This window comes from Pogona vitticeps, chromosome 3 (assembly GCF_051106095.1).
Source record: "Pogona vitticeps strain Pit_001003342236 chromosome 3, PviZW2.1, whole genome shotgun sequence".
Lineage (NCBI taxonomy): Eukaryota > Metazoa > Chordata > Lepidosauria > Squamata > Agamidae > Pogona > Pogona vitticeps.
The window spans coordinates 17,625,168-17,632,752 of NC_135785.1; the positions used below are offsets into that span (position 1 = coordinate 17,625,168).

Genomic DNA, 7,585 nt, shown 5'->3' on the forward strand with positions numbered 1-7,585 from the left:
CTTGTGTGCACTTAATCATGTTATGAGTGCCCAAGTGTGTGTTTCTCTGGACATTTCATGCTCTGAAAGGGCCGAAGAGAAAGCATTTCTCAAATCTCAAAAAAAAAAAATAATAACTTTGCTGCCTAGGGATCTGCCATGCTCAGCTGTTAAATGATGCTTCCTTAAACTTTATTACTTTTAAGTGTAACTCAAGTTTATTTTTGAATCCTCCTTTCTGGAATCTTGAGAGGAGGGGTTATAGTCACATTTATCAAGTTTACAGGTTCATTCCAAAGTGGTGCTATTTGAAGAATTCAGGGAGCAAAGCTGTATAGTCTGTGGAACCTTCTACATGTAGTGGACAAAATATAGGGCTAAATTAACTTTTGGGGCTAAATTAACTTATGGGGCTAAATTAACAGACCAGAGTTTGGAAGTAACAGGTTACAAAGTGTTAGTTACTTTTGAATATCCAATTACTTCTAATTAGTTTCTTGGTTTAGTAATAAAGATATAAAGACTGTACATTGAACTTGACTTAACTCGGAGTCATATATGATTGTAGTTACTTCTGTAGTGATGGGGCCTCACTAGAGGGTGGTAGAGGAATGTCAGATGCTTCATGTAATGGCCTGTGCTGCCGTTTCCTTCTTTATTGTGGGCACTGAAGCTCCTATGAAGCCACTTTGGTGCAGGGAGGTGGGAGAATATGTTTTGTGTAAGCCTGTGGCTTGTTGCACTCAGATTTGTTTCAGAACAACTAAAAAGGAGCCATTATAGTTACTTTTGGAAAAAAAGAGTAATCAGGACCGCTTTCTAAAAGGAAGGGTCTGAGGAAGTGGACTTGTCCACAAAGGCTCACATTAAAAAATAGTAGTTAGTCTTTAAGGTGCCACAACATTTTTGTCTCCTTTATTATTTTCTTCTTCTGTTTTTGCCTGATTTTTAAAATTTTGCAACTCTAATGGTAACGGAATCTTGGGGTGGGGGTAGATGAGGAAAAATAATATTGGCATATAATTCCTTTATTTAAAGTACTTTTACACTATTTGTGAGAACAATTTACAAATTATAACTGACCTTGTCAGTGTAATATGCACCCAACTTGGGGGTTAAAACAAAGATCTAACTGCACATTACTTTAAATGTTTTGCTTAAGGCATTTAAAAAAAAAGAGGTAAGTATGAATACGGGTGAGATGGCTGAAGACTGTAGAAAAAGTGGGCAAAGCTGCAAACATCAACCACCCTTTAAAGCTTTGCTCTCCTGCTATCATCTTGAAATTGTCTCCCCTATAAACAGTGACATATTCACAAACAACATTTAATAAACATCAAAATGAGCCAGCAAAAACCTGCATGAGCTTTTAGGATTTATATAATATTAATGGCAGTTGAATCTATACAGAGAAGAGTAAAAACAGACAAGCAGAACTATTATTTCCTATGTCTGGAGATGGAAGTTCCAGATTCCTACCAAAATCCCTTGAAAGCAAGCCTCTTATTTCCTGCTACTTTTCCTTTGGTTTGGTTGTATGTGTAGGTACAGTATATGTGGAGAGATGCTACTGCCCAACTATAACGAGGCTACAATCCTGAATGTATTTGTTGCTTTCCTCGGGCAGGTGTCATTTCGTCCTCAGGGAAGAATGTTAGAAGAAGGTGTGAAGGAATTACAAGTAGAGGATGGTGTGGGATTTCAGCTATGTAGATCTCAGGCCCGAAAGGGAGGCAGTTCTGCAGAGGAAGAACCCCACTGATGGAGTCTCCCACATTTCCAGAAAAGCAGAAGTGACAATGGAACCATTTGTTGTTCCCTCCTACCATGCATGTGTGTATTGGGGGGGGGATCCCCTTTCCATTATGTTGGCTAAAAGAACCACATATCCAGCAGACTGACATTCTCTCCCTCTCCTCAACTACAGCCATACCCTTCCAACAAGCCTCTTCAAGGGCAGGGTGAGGACAGGGACCATGTAGTGTTATTCAGCACTACAGCTCTTCCTCTGAGGCTACAGGTTCATCAAAAAACCCCAGAAGCATTTCTGCTCCTTTCTACAATCTTCAGATGCTATCCTAGAACTACAGTACACGTTTGCAGCTAAGTCTACATTGGGGAGCATTGAAGAAATAGGGCTAAATCTAGTTGTTAGTCCCATCTAGAGCAGCCCCATGGAATCAATCTCTGATGATTTAAGTCCCATTTGTTAAGGAGATCTGCTGTAGCTGGGAGTGATCATTGCTTTTAGTCCATGAAATGTGAAATGGGTGTGTGCATGTGGAAGGGAGAGGGAGTGGGAAATAGACCTCTTCTAGTTTCAAAGACAGTGTCACTGAAGCAACCAACATGAATTTGACCCAACTCTGGGAGGCAGTGGAAGACAGGAGGGCCTGACGTGCTCTGGTCCATGGGGTCATGAAGCGTTGGATATGACTTAACGACTAAACAACAAAGTTTCAAAGAGCTGTTAGCAATTATCTTAGCTGAGACTGAATTGGTGCATGTTATGTTCCAGATACCTTCTCTCAGTCACACTGTTTCATATAAGGCAGATAGTGAGGAGCTGTTGAAGCTGGAGTGTCCAATTTGGTGGTGGTGGTGGGGACTCTACTCACTTTTATTGTGAACTTCACGGGAGTTGTCCATAGAGCTATTTTGGAGACAGGGCTTCAGCTCTTTGGAGCATTCGTACAACGTTCGGACTAAAATCTGGAATGGCTTTACTCCCCCACCCCCACGAGATCAGAATCAGCAGCCTTCAATGATGAAGAGGCAATAAACATCTGTGGTTTCTTGTCTCTGATACACCATCCCCCAAGAAGGCTTACCTGGCATCTAATTTAATTTCTTTGACAAGCAAATGTATTGTTTTCCCAGGGTTTTGCTAGCTAAAGCAGGGATGGGCAAGATGTGAGGATTTATCTCTTTTATTTATTTAAAATAACTGTATTTTTGACCCCATCTTTCTCCTTTAAAAGGACCCAAGCTGGTTGACATCATTAAAAGACAGTATTTAAACCTAACAATAGTGAGCATACAAATAATAAAGAGGATCAAACATATATCATACTCAAAATGGTAAACAAAAGAAACACCAAAACACATTCAAAGCAGTAAGGTACAACAATCCATTTGAAAACCCCATTTAAAATGGTGGGCATTTTTCCTACCCTTACGTGGCTGCACCACTTAAATAAACCTGGACGTCAGTAACCAAGAGGTGGCGTCTGTTTGTTTGGTTTCTTTGCAGGTTTTATCCCTAAAATAACACTTTGGCATTTGGAAGGTAATCCTGCCCCCTAGAGGCATGACTCTCCAGTTTTTGCTGGAGGGAATGAAAAAAAATGGCGGGAGGGGGAAGTGTTTACAAACAATTTGTTGTGTCCTCCAGGATCACAAATGTGCTTTGGGGCCAGAGCCAGCTTATGGGCCATCACTAGTCTAAAATGTCTATTTGGGATCCCACTGCTAATTATACCCTGCTATTTTTGGTGGGTCTGCTGTATTTTAAGTTTGCAAAGCCATGCTGATTATTGCTGGTTATTATTGAATGTTGACATAAAGATATGAGAAATAAAATACATAGCACAACAGGAAACATACCTTGCAACAGGTGGGGAAAAATGGCTTCCAAGCTTTCCACTAAACCTTAACTACAATACAGAATTTTTATTCAATGCTGGAACCTTCTCATGAGAGGCTGGTTTGATACATCAACCTCTTGTTACAAGTCTCCCTCATAGTTTTATGAACATCTGTTGTGTCCCTGTTTGGCTGTTCACCCTAAATTCGAAAGTCCAAAACATTTAGGTATATATAATTGCAGGAAATCTGTACCACCCTCCCATTTACAACCCCTTTCAATGTAATGGGAAGGCGGACAAGCAGAAATGGAGCTACACTTGCTGTCTGTGCCTTAGTTTAGCTGTTACAGTACTCAGAACAACGCAGCAAATTCACTACAGTGGGGAACAACCACAGTGGGCTCAAAACATACTGCTGCTGGAGAAGACCAGTAGAAGATCTTCTTCAACGAGACCCATCAAGAGAATATATAGTTCATAACTACCTGTCCCCACACTTAGCACTAAAAACACACTACTAACACAGTAAATAGCTAACAATTTGCTTGCCTTTAAGGACACCTAAGGTTTTGATCTGTCATCTGTGGTACCTGCCTCCCTTTGTTTCTAATGATAGGGCCAGCCCTGGGAAGTTCAGTCACAAATTAGAATGAAGAAGGAAAAAAAGAAAGAAAAAAAGAAAAGAAAAAGTCATTAATCATACAATTTCAGGCATGTTGCTTGCTAATGGGATAGAATTATTATCAGAAATTTTCTGACGACTGGCTAATGGTAGGAGACAGCTGGAAATGTTGAGAATGGGAAAGGCCAAGGGGGGGTTGGAGAGGAAATGAGCTCCCCTCCCAAAACTTAGTAATGTTTACTCTTTTACATTTAAAATATTATGAAAGGTATTTATGAATAAAATAACATAGAATATTATTAAATGTTTAATAAAATTTCACAAAGTAATTTAGAATTAATAAAAATACAGCATTTAGTTAAAACGACTGATAATCTTGGATTTTTATATTTTAAATTTTCAGAGTACATCTTCTTTCTGTTTCATATGCAGCTTTTTGCACTGTCCCTTGTACACCCAGTGAGGTTGCCGCAATGTGCCTCGAGCTACAAGCTGTAGTTCTTAATTCTAAACCCATCCTGCTCCACCATCGTTAGATATTTGGGTGAAGTAACTGGATGATAGAAAGGCCACAATAATCTTATCTTTTGCCGCAATAAAAACTCCATCACATGGCAATGATTGCACTGTAGCTCAGATTAGGCATATGAGGTCAACCAACATAGGCTCTCTGTTTGTTTTAGACTGTCGTGCCTCACCTTTCTCTGTTAGGTCGACCATATGCTGGTTTAGAGCAAGAAAAATAACTCAAAGTATAATAAAATCAAGCACACAAAGCCCTTTATCAATATTAAATGTAAACATTAAATACTAGTTCTGTCTAAATATTAAAGGATGATAAACAATCTCTCTTTTGCAAGAGAACAGTCCGAAAATAAAACAAATTCTTGTTTCCAAGGTGCCATTAAAACTATTTTTAATATGCATCCATTCCACATTTGTTACCTATATACTTACAGTAGCTGCCAAAACCTTAATTCTGAAATGAGGCAATTTGCAACAGATGTCCGAGAATGTGTGCCCTCAGTGTGGAGTCCAGCTTCAGGCTGATGCTGTCTTTTGGTTGGCAGTGTCGAAGACACATATCGATTAGCCCATTAAAAAAAAATAACAACTCTTAACTAACAATGACTTTGCTTTAAATACAAACTCAACTTATGTTGATTAGCTTTCATCCTTGTCTTTAAGCCCTTCCCACTCTGACATCACAGGCCCATCTCCCCCACCATCTCTTAGATAGGCTGAAAAAAAAAGGTAATTACAGTAGGGCATCCCATCTCACTGATCTGATAAACCTATTTCAACACTGAACCTGTTAAGCTGCTGTTAGCCTTTAAGGCACTTGATGCATTCACTGAAAATGAGGATTCTTCTGCACTTTAGGAACAAGAGAATTACCAGAAATCCTCTGGCTGTTATATGTGGTGTGCTTGCCACTCAAACCCCTCCCCTGTTTTCCAGAAACAGTGCTTTCTGTCACATGACAAGGCTGGTGCCCCAGAATTACTTATCTTGTTAGTTTGGAAAGATGAAAATCCTGTTAAGCTCACTGTGAGGCTAACAGAGGGATCAGATGGTTATACCACTCAAGCTGACAGTTTACTCTTTAATTCTCATGTCAGTTAGTTAAACACCTCTCGGGAGAGTCTAAGGGGCTGTTCGCAATGACCAATTTTGTTGACAGATGTAGAGACAGGAAAAACCACTCAACAGAATTCCAGGAACTAATACTTGGCTCTTCCAACTAGCCTGGCAAATTCCCAGTGAAATGGGTGATTGGGAATGGAGGAACATCCATGCTTTATCCAACCAAAGGCCTACCTAGTCTAGCTTTCTGTACCCACATAGGACGGTCAACTAGGTATTTCTGGAAAGCAGTTCTCTGTTGTATCATGTTGCACAGGGCTGCTATGCTCCAAAGCATGCAAGAATTTCCACAAGCTTGCAAAATGTGGATTGAGTCGTAGATTCATCCAGAACAGAGCAAGAAGAGGCATAGTCCCATGCAACCAGCATAGAGGGCTCAATGTGAATTATGTGTGCATGTAACTATCTGGGAATGTACTCCTCATGTGAACTATGGAATTCAAGATGTGCTGTAACCTGGGTCAAGCCTTCTTCAGTCTTCCATCTTTTGAGGTCTCATAAGATGGTGGAGACAATCTCATCACAGAGTCATTGCCAGGCACAGGAATCCCCTCCCCGACCCTAAATACAGTGTTCACTGACAATTGCCATAGAATTGGCCCCTCTTCCCTACCCCACTTTTCTCCTTCTCCCACTCTAGCAACTTCCACCAATCTGGAGCTCAAAGTCTACCATCAAATTCTTTATGTCACTTGAATGCTGCTGCAATCAATGGAGACTGGTGACTCCAGTTTTGCAGGGGACCAAGTTTTGGTACAAAAATTTCAGCCATGATTCCAAGTGACAAGCCCTGCCCCTAAAATGACTGTGCCACTATGGAGTAGGAAGGAACACTGTATACAATGAGAGAGGATCAGGTTCTTCAGCAAGAACAAGTTAAGTGCTAGGTGGTTCCTTGTTGCTGATTACTAGCAGTGACATGACCTCAGTCATTGTGACACCACAATTACCTAACAAGATGTTTGATGCAGAAACAGTACTTTATCCTGTTAATGTAATTTACGGTAATTTAATTTAAAGATTTTCAGCAGCACTTCAAGGGCAACTTATAAAAACAATATAAAATATACAAAGAAAAGCCAAACAATATATATATATTTTTAAAAAAGACAAGAACATAAGAGAAGCATTTATCCAAGGAGAAAAAGATATATTTGCTTCATGCTGAAAAGCTAACAGTGCTGGAAGCTGGAAGGCCTTTCTGGGGAGAAAATTCAACAAATAATTAAGTTGGACTCTTTTTTTCTCTCTAGTTGTCACTCAGTTTACCTCAGAAAGCGTAGGCCTAGAAGAACGGCTGGATGACTCCGTTGTTTAGGTATCTGGCTGCAGAACCAGAGGTTGTGAGTTCAATTCCCCACTGCAGGGCTGCTTCAGTGGCATTTGCCCAGGGCCCACTGTCTGGAGGGGTCCACATGAAGAGGGGGAGGGAGCGGCCACAGCAGCCACCACCGCCGCTGGCCAGGAGCCATCAGGGTTGTGAGGGGAGGCTGGCCTGAGGCAGTGGTGCAGTGCACACAAGTGCTGCTCCTGGACGGTGAGCCTTGGAGGCTTGACGGCAGGGCAGAATGGTGCTCAGCTCCTTCGCACGCCCTGTCCTGCCCCTGAGGGCCTGCCATGGTCCAGTTGCAACCACCGCACCTGGAGAAGAGCTACAGGACCCTCCAGCAGGTGTGCTGTCCTCCTCCTCCTCTCGGCTCCCCCAGAGGCCAGGCGGCAGTTGCCGTGGGCTCCGTTGGGATGGCTGATC

The 7,585-nt window shown here is 41.3% G+C and overlaps 1 protein-coding gene across 1 annotated transcript in view; it reads right to left on the reverse strand.

The window, feature by feature from the left end:
- SAMD7 (sterile alpha motif domain containing 7) overlaps positions 1–7,226 on the reverse strand; it is a 30,108-nt gene extending 22,882 nt beyond the window's left edge. The window contains exon 1 of the mRNA XM_020793838.3: positions 5,146–7,226. The gene's annotated coding sequence lies outside the window, so the exon portion shown is untranslated. The remainder of the gene's footprint in view (positions 1–5,145) is intronic.
- Positions 7,227–7,585: the final 359 nt, after the last annotated feature.